Raw genomic sequence first — 14,823 nt, 5'->3', positions numbered from 1 at the left:
ATAAATAACTGTTCGGGGAAATAATAACTGGACCTTACATGATCAACTGGCTCAGTTACTCACTCAGTTACTGACTCAGTAATGTCAGATGCTGCAGTGGTGCTTGATGATGGAGAGCTGTTGAGATCTCCTGTTAGGTTTGCTAAGGTTTCTGTATTTTAATTATGTCCCCCATCTTGAGGCCTGATTTTCCATCCTTCCTGAAGGGAATTGCCTTCTCAGTACATACAAAGAAGCATACAGAGTAAACCAGCCCAACTTAGTTTGAGAACTTGTACTGCATGCCTGCCAAAATGACTGTGTTATGTTTAGGGGATAATTTGAAAACAGGGTGCCCTGCCCCAAGTGCCATCAACTGCGCTGTAAGGCAGGGAAAGCTAATCTTCTACGAAGAACATTTCATAATTTACCTCTTGGGCCATGTCTATCATGAAATTTTGGTACTAAAGATATATCTTACCTCCCGCAAAGTCATGGAGGGAGTGTCAATCAACAGAAATGACAGGAATCATGAATGACATTCATGATTCACCAATGTGGAAAGAGCATTTCCATGAGGGTGATTTATTTCATGGGAATCCACAAGGCATTGCTCAGTCTTTGTGCCTTAATATAATGGGCTTAACCCTTGGAGTAAAAACAAGGAAACTTATTCTATGTAGCCAATTGTTCTGGGCCAGCTCAATCTTCTAAGGAGCATCAGGCACCAATTTGCAAATTTAGTGTTTGTGGGAATAATTCCAAGCCAGAAAAATGAAGGTGAGCCAAAAAATCTTGATGCTTATTTGGAAGTTCTTGTTGATGAACTGATTTTGTTCATCACAAATTAATGTGATTGGAAAATATATGATGACTACCAGAAAGCTTCATTTCATTTGAAAGTCAAGATCCTGGTTTATATTTTGGTCTATCAAAACCTTGGAAAGCTTTTCTCCCTCACAGCCACTCAATCATAGAGGGGTTGTGTATGGTGTCTGCTGAAAGGGCAATACTGCCAACACTTATGTAAAGTGGTGTACCCTACTAATAGATGATTTTTGCCTGTGGATCACACAGTAAGGGAAGATACTGAAAATTTCTAAGACCTTTGTGTTGAAGTAAAAAACAGGCCCTCTTATCACACTTCCAAACAAGATATATATAGGTGTCTTTAAGCCCACTGTCCATGATCTTAGCAACTTTAGCTACTGAAATACAAAATTTATCTGAAGTGTTTCTTACACTGAATGTTTGGTTTAAAGGAAGACAAGCTAGAGCTAGAATATTATAATAAACTTGATGACAAAGAGTAATGTAGGATTCGACCACAAAGACATTTGTAGAATACTCGAGATAATACCTAGATTTTATTTGTACATCACAGAAATTAAGTCCAAAAATCAACCATTAGTTTTCCCTTTAGTTTGAAAATACAGAAAGTTGAAGCAGGTGAGTCTGTATAACAGGACTTCCTTTGTTTGGAATTGTGTGATTATATAATTTTGCTGCGTAAGTAACCACATTGTAACATGTAATATTATTATTTAGATTGCATTAAATACTCTTGCTCAAGCTTTCAATAATGCATGGTGTTTCTTACCAGTGCTCATACTGATTAACTAAACATTGATTTTAGGAATTGGTCACAAGATATGCGACCATGTAATGCACAAAGCAAGAATAGAAATAGATATGGTAAACAGCTACAATTAAAACAAAGTTGAAAGTTTGAAAGCTAAAAGATACACATTACAGTCATCAAACCCTTAAAGCATCCAAGCAAACATTGGGCCAGTTACTACCATAACTTCACCCAAACATTTATGCTAACAGAGAGTCATTCATTTTTTGTAACCAAGTGGTACTGTATTTATAATTAATAGTTCTACCAACATGAATGTATTTTTTTAAAATTATCTCAAAGTGTATGACTGGACAGGTCATGTGGAAGGTTCCTGTAAGGGAACTGATATTTAAATTACCTTAGCAAACTATAATCACCAGAACTGCAAGTCAAAGTGTAATTACCCAGTGCTCAAGTTTCCAAATTAGTCACCAAATTTTGTTACAGTCAAGTTCACTCCTTTTTGAGGCCATCTTCAGCTTGATCATCCTGTTGCATGTGGAAACATCAAATGTTACTCACATATTCAAATAATAACCTTGTAAATCAAAAGTTAAAATTTTTCTAATGGCCTGCTTCTTTTAATTGTGCTCCAGATGTAGTAAATGGTATTGAAGAGAAAGAAAGTTCTGGTGACATTCTGTGTTAAATGAAACTTCAGTGTTAATTGCGACAGCAACGAAAACATCTGTGAAGCTATAATAATAATTAGATTTCCATGTAAACAAAGCATAAAGAAGCATGGTATAAATAAATTTAATCTTATCAACTTTGAATGTAGAATCCAAAATCTTATTAATTTGTTGGTGAATAGGAAAAACCTCAGTGTGTTTTTCCTGCTTCTATCATTCTAAATATCACAAATCAAACATGCCACCACTTCACTGTGATTTTTTGAGGAAGTGTACTTTTTCTTATGGTCTTCTATTTTCAGTATCTATCTTTTACCAGCTGACATCTGAGAAGAATCGAATCCACACTGGTGATTTGACATACTGTAGGTAAACCCTACAACTCATTAAATTTTATTTGATCAAAAACATGAAGGGCAATAGAGGAAACTAGTTAGCTCAATTCAAGTAATTCCCTTCTTAGTATTCTAAGATATTTTCCTATCATATGGTAAAGTTAACAGTTTCCCTCATTTTACTGTCTTCTGTTCATATGTTTGCTTGCTTTCCTAGCAATCTTAACAATTGAATATGTAGAATATTGCTTAAATGTATAATTGCAGTAAGTGGAGGTGTCTGACAAACATCATTCTATGTACTTCTACTCTAACCACCTTGGAGGGTACCTTAAAAATTGAAGTTCAGTGCCTTAAGTAGCTTTTTTGGCTACAAAGATCAACATTCATACCAAAAAATATTTTTAAAGACACCTCTACAGTAGTAGGTATACATAACGTACATGCATGAGTGAAACATGTCAAGCATTAAGGTATGATTGTCAATTTGCTTTCATCACTTGCAAACAGCTTATTTCTAGTAGCTTTGAGAATTTCTGTATCTCTACTGTCATAGAAAAGCATTTTTCATGAAAATTTAAACATTAAAGACATATTAAGCAACCAGATACAGGTTTTTCATTTGCAATTGTTTCATAAGATCAGATTCTCATCACAGTTTTTATTTACATTTGAAAGTATAAGTTTATTTTAATCATTAAAATATAATGAATTGCCCCATTTTAACCCTTTAAATCTCAAGATCTCATCAGTAATTCTCCTCACTTTTTGCCAAATGATTCTCATTATTTTAGTTTGGAGAAATTGGTTTTGGATCAATTGGTAATCCCATAATGTTGTCTGCATGATATCCTCAGTATAGATGTAGCAAAGAAAAATTCTGTCTTGGTCACTCAAAGGAGTGAAATGGTTAGGAAATGGTAGTCATGTGTACGAGAAAGACAGCAAATAAATACAACATACTCAAGTAAAGTGTTCTTATGTAGAATGAAGTTTCAAAGTTATTGAAATTAAGTTGACTTCATGATTAAGATTTTACTTGAAGAAATGTGTACTACTTCTCTACAAAGATGAAAAGGGACTGCCATTTATGAATTTCAAAGTAGTAAATGCCAAAAATTTAGAGATGCAAATGCCAAAAATTTAAAGATGCAAATGAAAAAAACTACTAAAATAATTGGCATATCTATTCACTGAGATTTTAATCATCAGCTGGCACACAGAGATATAAGAGAGGCTTTGTGAAAATTTATTAAAACGTTCCAAACGATAGGACAAGAATAACGTGAAGAATACGAACACTTTGAAATGTTATCCGAGCGATGAACCGGCGCGAAGGTTTCAAAGCGATGAATGCCAAAGTCATTGTTTTACCGAAACGTGACTTGAATTTTAAACTGAAGCTAGCTATAGTGACACACGACAATTGTTAAAAAAGGGTTTGAATTTTTCTGGGCCTTATAGCGTAAGAGAAAACCCAGGTAAGACACGACTTATAATTACCTCCTCTACTCTCTCGGATCCTTTGTAGTTCGCTTCTCTTTGTTGATGATCTCTTTTCAGTCCGTTTTCCAGAGCTCTTTTTATATCCTTCTCTCTTTGCTCTTCGCTAGATATTCGCCTTTTTGTTGTTCTCTTTCGCGTTCCTCTCGCCTTATCCTGCCTGTTTTAGCGAAATTTGCCTGCGTGTGGGCACGCAAACAAATTTCGTCTCCCTTTGCAATCAATGTACATATATATCTAACAATCCCTACCCACAGAAAAACGAAGTTAATTGGGCAGCCAATGTATTTCACTGGAACGTAAGTTTGCGTAATTTTTTTTCATTTTAGGACTTGTTTTTTCAGTCAATAATTTATCTTATTTCGATTAAGACAACAGAGATTTTCAGTGGGATCTGTAGGTTCTTCCGTGAATAGGATAGATGGCGTGACGCTGCACTCAGAAATGGACTGAACTCAATTTCGCTCACACTGATAGTGTCTCGCGTTCGATTCCTCGTATATCTCAGAATTTTGTAATTTTTCCTACGTTCTACATAATTCAAAACAGTCTTTCTTTAAAAAGTGCGCATTTTTTTTACCACCTGTTTTCGGTGAGTTTGTAATGTTGGCAAGCTTAAAGATAACCACAACTCGCAAACATAACCCGGCTGGTAGAAAGAGTTGTATGAAGAATGCCCTGCTAAAGAACTTAAAAATTGCAAAAAATGTAATATTCGTAGACGTAATGTAATGTTGGCAGGCTAAAAGATAAGCACAACCCGCAAAAATAGTCCGGCCGGTAGAAAGAGTTGTTCTGATACCTGTCAGCTAGAGATCTTAAAAATTGCAAAAAATGTAAATAATATCTAACTCTAGATAGTACTCCAATACCCCTTGAAACCTTCTTGCTCAATTGGTGTAAATATGGATTCCAGTTCAAATTGGAGTCAAAAATGAGTCCTAAATATTTAACTTGATTATCAGAATTAACAGATGTTTTGGAGATACTAAGATTCAACTTATGAGCTATTCTTCTTTGTGGAGAATGGAATACCACAAAGCTGGCTTTTTCAATGTTCAAAGATAATTTGTTAGCATATAGCCACTGGCTTACTTTCTGTAATTCTACATTTAAGTAGTGTAGAGGAATGATTGGTAATCCTTGTTGGTTTCAGTATGTGGAGTTCTAAAAAGAACGAACCTAGGGTATTAATAAAATCTTCGGTTAAGGGATGTTCATGGAAGTTCAAAAGATTAATATTAAAGTCACCAGATATAAGGCAGAGTTTCCTTTCTTGATTGATTTTGCCAATATGCGAGTAAAAGTTATTCAGAAATTTGTCAAAATTGGAAGAGGGATGTCGGCATACTAAACCACATATCATATTCCTGTTTAAGTCACTGCTATTTAATATACCGAACATAATATTTACTATTTAATATACCGACAATTTCTGTAGACTCGACAACTGCCGCTTTCCTAGAATTATGACGCCATTGTGTTGATCAAACTGTGTATATCTTTCGCGTTGTGAGATGATATTCCAAGATTTTGCAGGATACGCACCCAATTGAGCGAGAAGTTTCGCAGTAAATCACACAGAAGTCATCATTGAGGGGTGATAATATTCATTTCTTGTGAGCTTATGAAACAGCGAATGTAGTTCACGTAAGTTTTTACATTTTCTGTATTAACTATAGTAGCGTCGCGCAAAGGAAGTTAGAGAAAGCTTCTTCAAGCAACGAAATAATTCAGTTCAATTTCGTCTATGTGTATTTTCCATTCTCCAACGAGGTTCCACAGGAATGGAGATGGAATGGACGTTGCTCTGCCACCAGAACAACTTCTATGGCACAAAGATATGAGGTTGATTTGCAATATTTAATGTTTGTTGACTCACTTATGTGATGCAAAGATGATCAGCGTACAGAGCAAACCGCGTGAAAGTAACGTGAATTTTTATTTGATTTTTGCCTCAAGATAACCCACACGGAAAAATATACCATGTATTGAGGAAAGGATAAAAACAGGGCAAAAACAAAATCGATCATTGCATGTCATATTGTGTGTTTTTCTTGTGTGAAGCATCAAAAGGTTCCGGCGACTAACGAAATTACGGGTTAACACGAAAATCAAACAACACCTAAGCAAATAATTTTGGCTACCGATTTTCAGTGAATTTTTAAAGAACAATTTTCTTTTAACTTTCAAGACAATTTGAAGATTCTAAATAAATATTACGTACTAAAATGCGAGAGTTATACACCACAAAATTGATAAATAGGCCTGAACTGAAATTCTATTTAACAAATAGATTCCAAGTTGCCGTGCGTCTGTTCAGTAATAGATCACAGAGGACGTCAAAATGTGGTAAGAACAAAAAAGTGGCACGTGAGGCGCAGCCGAGTGTGTCACTGATGTTCTTACCACATTTTGACGTCCTCTCTGATCTATTACTGAACGGACGCACGGTAACTTAGAATCTATTTGTTTTATATTATAGAGAATTAAAATATACGGAAAAAAGTCTTTTTATTTCAAATTTCCCCACTTTGACAGACACGAAAATAGCTTTTGACGTAATCTATAAATCTATAATCTATTAATTCTATACAAAATGAAGCGAACTGATTGGTTGCTATGCTTAGCATAGAATTGTGATTGGTTCAAAGAATCACGCCACTGTCAAATTTGAATCGAGCGTCGCTTTTCCTGGAAGAGACAATCGCTTTGAAAGCTGAATCAATTCTGCGTAATCAACAAATCTGAAACAAAATGCTGCAAAAAATCAAGTCACTTTTTGTCATCAGAGCGGCTCTGTAAGCCGAAAAACACCTAGACGTTGCCCTGAATATTACAGGAGTTAAAAAGCCACTCGGAAAGCTTGCGGTTGCGGTCGACCATTCGGTTCGAACTTTGCATGAGTGGAGCACTAGACTGAGGAACGGGCTGGCTCGAATTTTGGCAAGGTCAGATGGTACAATAACTGGCTTATGTTGAATATTTTCTTTGCCAGTGCGGCGGTTGATTCTAAGCTTGGCGTCGAGAATTTTGTTGCTGTTTTGAAATACTTGGTTTTTTGATATTTTCACTGTAAGCCCTTCTCATTCTCTGTTATAATCTGAAAGGCCACAGATTCTTGGAAGTCTATTCTGTTGATGATAAATGCAGCTAATCAAGCAGGCAGATAGAGCAGCCTATACCACAAGAGTCAGAAACATCTTAACATTGTTAAGCTTTTTTTGAGCAGTCCATTTATCTTCGCAATATTTTGAATTTGTGTTGTGGTAATCGTTTCTCGGTAATGTCTTTTCATGAATAGCTTGACTTCTTAGAACTATTTAATGTTCCAAGGCGGCCCTTGATATGTCTATAAGGAAAGGTGCGTGACGTTACGCCAAAAAATCTTCTGGGCAATTTCTTGCTTAGAAATCTTGCAGTCTGGAAATAAATTGAATCTGCCTACAATAAATAATGTAAAGGAAAACGTCAGGGAAAGTTACCCTCATGTCTGTCGCTGGACAGTATGGCTTTTCAAGAACTGCTCGAATTGACGTACTGCTCTCTCAATGTTTACATTTACCGTTTTTATACTTGACGTTAAAGTCGTCTCGAGACGACTTTAACGTCTTAAACAACTTTAACGTCTCTAGTATAAAAACGGCCATTTATAAGCCTCTTGCAAGTACTTGTGTAGTCGATAACAATTTCTTTTCGATATGATAAATGTTCAGAATATTTTTGTTTTTTGTCAGAGAAGGGCTTGTCTGTTAATTCTGCATTTCTTACAATAATTGGATATTTGGTGCTTCTTTTTCCTTTATTGTTAAACGTAGTCGGTATATTTATCGCTTTGTTAGGTTAAAATATAATTTTTTGGAATTTTAAGACTACTTTTTGCCATTTTTTTCATTACTCATTTTCTTAATGCTCTCCAGATTGACAATGTGTTGTAATAGAATTTATGCTCATGGCCTGTTACGAAAAATACTACGAAGGTGTCGAACGTTATTTTCCAATGATTCCATTCCTTGGAGGCCTCGCGTCACTTTCAAAGCGTTCTGCCGAATTACTTTATCCGTATAAACAGGTTATTAAACTTTTTTGCGAGAGGTATTTTAATCGCACGGAGTATTTTAATTACGATTTACAGCAAGGTATCCTCAGGGCTAAAATGAACGATTGCTGCTGTATCATAAGCACAGAGGTCACAGCTCTTGAGTAACAAAGACACGACGTCCAATTTTGTTGGTTGACTTACTCATTGTGTAATGCGAAGATGATCAGCGAACAGAACAAACTGTCAAATGATATACTCTGCAGAAATGGAAATCCAAAGAAATGACAGAGACCTAAAAGTTTTATGATTGACACGTGTGTTTGAATACTGAGATCGAATGAGTTTCTGAGATTAGAAAGACTTGTTAATCATATTTGGAGACATAAAGGTCACCTCGTGTTTATGAGGAAACTGTTTAATTTGAGGCAGTATGCACTGGATCAACGTAACTTGTGATCTTTGCACTGTCACGCTGAGGTTTTCAATTAAAAATATAAAAGGTATCCGATGGCTTGAAATGTTTGTCTTCGTAATTTGTAAACAAGCGAGACATAGCAAAGGCTACATTTCCGGGAATTGCTTCATAAGGTCACTTGCTTCTTAAGAACTACGGTTCCCTAGAGAAATTCTTGTAGTGCACAACGTTGATTTCATCTCTCTTATAATGATCATCGTACATTTTAGTTGATCACCAGGGAGAAGCGACGAACCAATAATTTCAAATTGAACTACCATTTGTTACTGCTGATGTGCGCGTTTACATACTCGCCCGAAAGTTAAACCAACTTTGATCATCTACGATCGTTTTTGTTTGCATATTCCACAATAGAAATGTATAGCGGATTTTCAAAGATGCAGTTTCTCGTCAATTAAAGAAAAGGCAAAAGGTATCGAGAACAACTGCAATTTTCAGTGGCAAAACTCTCATGTAAACTATTTCATAATTGTATGAATTTCATGACATTCGTGGATTATCAAACGCGTGCTACCTCTGGGGAGAGATCAACTCGTTATTTTTCGTCTGTGTCGTTTTGCATCGATCTTCAGAGTTGACATATTGCTCCAATTACAAGAAAACAAGTCCTTTTTTTTCGTCTGTAACTATCAGTAAAAATTGATGAAACGCACTATGGTCTGACTTATACGGTGTGTGCAGAGCTTAGTTGTGGAAAATCTTTACCATTTACCAAGGGAGACGTTGATTTGTAGGTGGAAATTATCCTGCTTTTATTCATTTTAGGTTTATGTTTTTATCTATTTAATGTAATTGGAAAATATTGCAAGTCATTTACAGTTCTTGACAAACGGAAGGTACATCGGAACGTATATGGACAAATTGGTGCTTAGGATTCGTGGAATCTATCGATCAAATTTCCCAGAATCAGTACCCAAGACGAAGTGAAAACTGGCTACATTTGTCCTTGTTGAAGTCGCTTTTAATCGGCTGGATGGCTGCAATAAATTTTGTTCCGAATCTGATTTATGTGTAAAAGACCAAAATTTTTGTCGATAAACATGTTGACAGACTTTAGCGCCATACTCGCTTATGCACGGGAATCTGTTTCTGCACCGAGTGCTTAAGCATTCCTATGTTTATCGTTACAAGACTAAAGGCAGTAGTGTGAAACCAAGCCACTTCCTAGGTTAAACAGGAATAATGAGGTCAGCACCGATATTTCCACTCTATTTCTTGATTTGTTGTTGCTCCCAGGAAATTAGTGATCGACTTCGATTGTTCCGAGAACAGACGAACGAAAAAGTATCCTCAGAGGGGTGGCTAATTGGAAAGACTTATTCTAGATGGATTTCAGAGGAGCATAATTCTGCGTTCATTTTTACAACTGATTCGAGTCCATATCTGTCCTCGGCCCGCTTCGAAGCGAAATTGTAACGCAGTCTCCGTTCTTCGGTAAAGTTCTAAACATCAACAAAGGATGCACAGTTCGAGACATTTCCAAAAAATACCTTAATATTCCCCGAGTGAAATGACCATTTCTAAACAGAAAGGCACGGACACAAAGCTACTTCCGATTTTCTCGCCGAAGTGCATTTTTAGTGTTTTTTTTTTTGATTTTCTAAGGTCAGTATTCACTGAGCTCTTAGTTTACTAAACTGCTCCTGACTGTACTCGACTTGGTAAAGCCGATATCGATCTCTATCGGGATTTCTTTCTCATTATTACCTATTTGTACCTCCATGAAAACTAATTACCAACGAAATCACGGAAAGTGTCAACGAGCTTTGAACGTTGCGTGACAGAAGGGAGTAAGTGAAGTCTGCATTCTTGTAACACCAGTAAGCCCTCCAATATTCCTCACCAAAAAAAAAAAAAAATTGGTAGCTTAAGACTGTGTGTGGCTACTGATATAGTACAATTGCTAAAGCATCGAACAGAAATAGAGGTTGGATGATGACGTTAGAAGATAGTTTTGCAGAATATTTATATGCACAAGAAGAACAGGAAACCTGCCACATCCCACGTAATAATGAGTACCATGTTCCACAAGAAAAGAGAGGATTCAAGAATATAGTGACTAATTGAAATTCAACTAATAATTACATGGTTACAAATAATCCCGTTGACACTAAAGATAATAATAATAATAATGATAATAATAGCAATGGTGTTAGTAATGGTAATTTATTCTCCAGTTAGGTTCGCTAGTGAGTAAAACAAACCAGTTCAAACCTCGTTTGGTAGAAAAAATCAACTGAATTCTGTCAAAATGCCTCTTTTGAAGCTTTTGAGTCTACAGTCCTGAAACTGTTGCATCTTTCACATAAAAGCAAGATAACTTGGCAGCATAGTGTAATGCTTCAGGATCATTCGTTTTTCAAAGCGTATTTCGGGATGTTTGATGTGAGGTTTCTCTATTCCCATTTTTCTGAAAAGGAGGCTGTAATTACTTCACATAAGACAACTTTGCTTAAATATTAGTCTTCAACCCTTTAACTCCCAGGATCTAATTGTTAATTCTCCCCTCTTGCTGCTACACATTTCCTTGTAAATTAGTTGCCCGAATTTGGTGTTAGATCAAGATAACAACTTGCACCTGATACATTTGAGTTCTCTCATTACCTGTTTGCTGGTCAGTGGATGGATATTTTAGAGAGAAGTTGCATGTGAATCACACCTGGGAGTTAAAGGGTTAAAGTTAAAGGGTTAAAGTTATAGGGGTTAAAGTTAAAGGGTTAACCGAACAGCGAACCACTTATAAACAAATATTGTGCTGATTAATTCAAAATGAGATCTGCTAAAATCGACAACTCCGAAGAATCGAACATTGGACTACGAAATATGTGGTTTTGGGAAATAATGTTAAATCGAGTTTTAAAGAAACAAAGTAGGAGTAACGTGTTTCTGTGCTATAGCGCTGCTTGTCCCAGAGTTACTCACAATGACATCATTGTGTCACTTAGACTGCGTTGCATTTCACTCAGTGTGAAGTTAGACGAGCTCGAGGTTACACCGGCGTCCCAACGTGAGACGTTTTTCAGGAAACATATCAAACTCTTTCCCCAGTGCGACGAACATTTGTTTTTCTCGGTTCCAGGTGTACGCAACCACTAACCCCACGTAATGCGCATGCTCTCCGTTGCGAACAGACCAAAGAGGGAAATAGAAAAAACAAAGCGATTTTGCAATGAATACTCAACATACACCCCCGTTAGAAAGGCGAATCCACGGAAGAAAGATACAAAACTGTATGATATTGAGAACGATATGATAGTAGATCGATACCGAGGGCCCGTTTCCAACTTGCTAAGAAGTGCATTTAATTGCCTTCTACTACGATTACTAGCTTTCTTGACAGCTTTCTGAAGACAGAATATTTTCTTTCTAAATACTTCTGATATGCGGCTATTGATTATTACTCCTCGTATACCTGATTGCTCAAACACTTTGTTTACGATTGTTGAGAGGACCGACTCATGGTTTTCCGTCTTTGTCTTTGCATTGCTTTGAAATAGTATAGATTAGTAAGCTGAAACGAAAAATTAATCAGGGAATTTTACGAAAAATCCAGCAAACAAGCTTAAAAAAGGCATTTATTACTTCATACTTCAACGCACTTCACAAATCTTACTTGTTTATCTTGTAAGTAAACGATGGCAGATTAATTCCCGAAGCGCTTTCTGAATTTCCCGATACCTCTCCTACTGCTGTCACGCTTACAAAACAGGAAAAAATCAAAAGGAGGATGATACAGCCGTTTTGAGACGCCATTTGACGAGGGTAAATCTGCTTTTTATTCGACACTTTACATATCAAAACAAAGGAAATTTGTTATTCTTTTTTATTCTGGAGGTACATTTTTAGAATACGCCTGCGTAAAAGAGATATCGCCCGAGACCCTTCGCTCGGTCGTGTCTTGATCAAAAACGCCTTGTTAATTTCACGCAACCGCTCGGAGAAAAGGTAAAAATGACGAGGGAAAAACTTTACCTTCAAGTTAGAAAATTAGCGAAATAGAAAGCCACAATATTATAGTGTAATATTTCAGAGGTACATTTAATGCTTTTTCCGTAGAGAATCCGGACGATGGTAAAACATTCGAAAATTACACTCGATTTGAGTGGGGCGTCGAAGTGGGCGTGGTCACTACATTCATGTTAAGACTATTTGTACCCCATGAGTTTGATATGTATACAGAAGTAATCACTGAGCAGCGGTGATATATTTTTCTCATGAGCCTATGCAACAGTGAGGTTGGTTTACTTAAGTAGCGTACATTCTCTCCATTAACTAGTCGCATCGCACAAAGAAACTTGGAGAGAGCTTATCATAGCAATGAAATCATTATGTGCAGTTTTTTTCCAAGTGCAGTTTTCTTCATCCAACGAGGCTCCAAAGAAATTAAATTAAAAGAGCAAATGTTGCAAAGTCATCGAAAAAAAATAAAAGGCACAAAGATGTGAGGCTGATTGCAATATTCAATTCTCGTTGACTACCTGATAATCAAAGAACTGAAAAGATCGTTTGGAAACCTGAAATTTCGACCCCCTAAATAGCATACTGTCCAAGAATGAAAAGCAGAGACTTAGCAGTTTCGGGATTGAAAAGTATCTGAAAACTGAGTTCGAATGCATTTGCGAGATCACAAAGATTTTTTTTGCATCACTTAAAAAAGCTATTCGAGGCATGTGATTCTTTTACAATACCAATGACAGTTCACAGCGCTTGCACATGGACGCCTGTTAATAAATTTAAGTGCTCTGAGGCAGGAAAAATGAGCTCGGTAGGCAGTGAGATTTCACTTACTTTTTGTCGGTTCCTTCCTTTATTCCGAGAACAAACTAACGAAAAAATACGCCCTGATTTTTCGTTGTTCCACGCTTTTAACCAGATCATGTATCTCTCCTAGCTGAATGATTTAGCACCTTTCCCAGGCTATCTTTCTTTTCTACGGTGAATGATCTCCAAGAGCTTTCGAGTATTACAAAAATGCAAACATGATGTATCTAGTTCTCGCTTCAGTCACGTAATTAATGTTTAAAGTCTCTTGTTGCTCTTCTTATTGCAGAATATGATACTAAGTTTAGATTCAATCAGGAGTATTTAAGGAAACTTAGTTTATACTTTAAACAAAACAGAGCACTTGCTAAAAGTCTCTGATCCCGATCTCCATGCGTAAGACGCGAAGAATTTCAATTGCAGGATATAGTTTCTCCAACTTTAATTTTTCGTCCCAAATCTTTCGCGACTCTGCCGCCAATGCACAATTTTCCTGTAGATGGGGATATGTCGTTTGACTCTCATCAATTGGAAGGCGCCAACCACTTAGCTTGGATGTACAGCCGCCTTCTCCCTAATTATTAAAGGTGTCGTAGCCATTGGAAGTACCAATGCTGGGTACAAGAAGGGTGGATTATCCCTTCCCCCGCTCCCCCTTGCCTGAACTCCCCTATCGTTATTTGGAAAAGCTTGCAATGTAAATCTTAAGATACGAATTATGGTAAGCTACCAAGGTTCCGTGACGTCATCAAAAAGGACGAATATTTGAGGAAAAACTGTTTCTTTCGTCTTGAGATGAACTTTTATGTCTTCTGATTCCAGTTCATTCTTATTCTTCATTACCAATAGATCAGAATAGACAGGATGTTTCTAAAATACGCAAAAATAGTCCTGCCGGTAGTTGTTCTGATACCTGTCAGCTAGAGATCTTAAAAATTGCAAAAAATGTAAATAAATAAATAACTTTTTTATTTCGTAGAAGAGGTTTTGGTTATTTATCGTGGTGATTTTTTGTTTTTCTTCCCTTGTCAATTTGTTTTTTTTTTCTTAGAGAAAAGCTTGTGCATTTTCAAATTTTGTATGTTTTCTTCATCATTTTTCCTTACATACTGCAAGACTAATAGAGCAAGACACGTTAAATCGTCAAGTTCGCGTGCAACCTTAAGTGCAGTGTTTCGTGCATTAAGTTTCAAAATATTGACCAAAAGATATTCAAAATTTAAATGCGCTGGGCAAGAAAAATTATGAGAAACGGATCCGGAAATACGCATGCATAATAATACGCTTAAGAAAGAATTGTACGAAGCCGAACCACGTTGCTTTTGCTGTTGTCGTTGTTGTTATTTTTCGAAACAAGTTAATATCTACATCCATCGTTAATAACAACAACAACAAGCTTTATTACCAAATTGAGAAGTTAAACTTAATTTACACACATAAAATATTAATACAAAAGAAGGTAACATTTACTC

The 14,823-nt window shown here is 36.4% G+C and overlaps 1 protein-coding gene and 1 pseudogene across 1 annotated transcript in view; both read left to right on the top strand.

Annotated features, from left to right (window-relative positions):
- The first annotated feature begins 196 nt into the window (after positions 1–196).
- On the top strand, positions 197–1,082 carry LOC136284264 (uncharacterized; annotated as a pseudogene).
- Positions 1,083–5,688: 4,606 nt separating this feature from the next.
- Positions 5,689–14,823, top strand: part of LOC131797413 (uncharacterized) — a 66,527-nt gene continuing 57,392 nt past the window's right edge. The window contains exon 1 of the mRNA XM_066174201.1: positions 5,689–5,723. The gene's annotated coding sequence lies outside the window, so the exon portion shown is untranslated. The remainder of the gene's footprint in view (positions 5,724–14,823) is intronic.

This window comes from Pocillopora verrucosa, chromosome 11, assembly GCF_036669915.1.
Source record: "Pocillopora verrucosa isolate sample1 chromosome 11, ASM3666991v2, whole genome shotgun sequence".
Classification (NCBI taxonomy): Eukaryota; Metazoa; Cnidaria; class Anthozoa; order Scleractinia; family Pocilloporidae; genus Pocillopora; species Pocillopora verrucosa.
The sequence above is the reverse complement of the archived record's forward strand: the minus strand, read 5'-3'. Positions and strand labels throughout refer to the sequence as shown.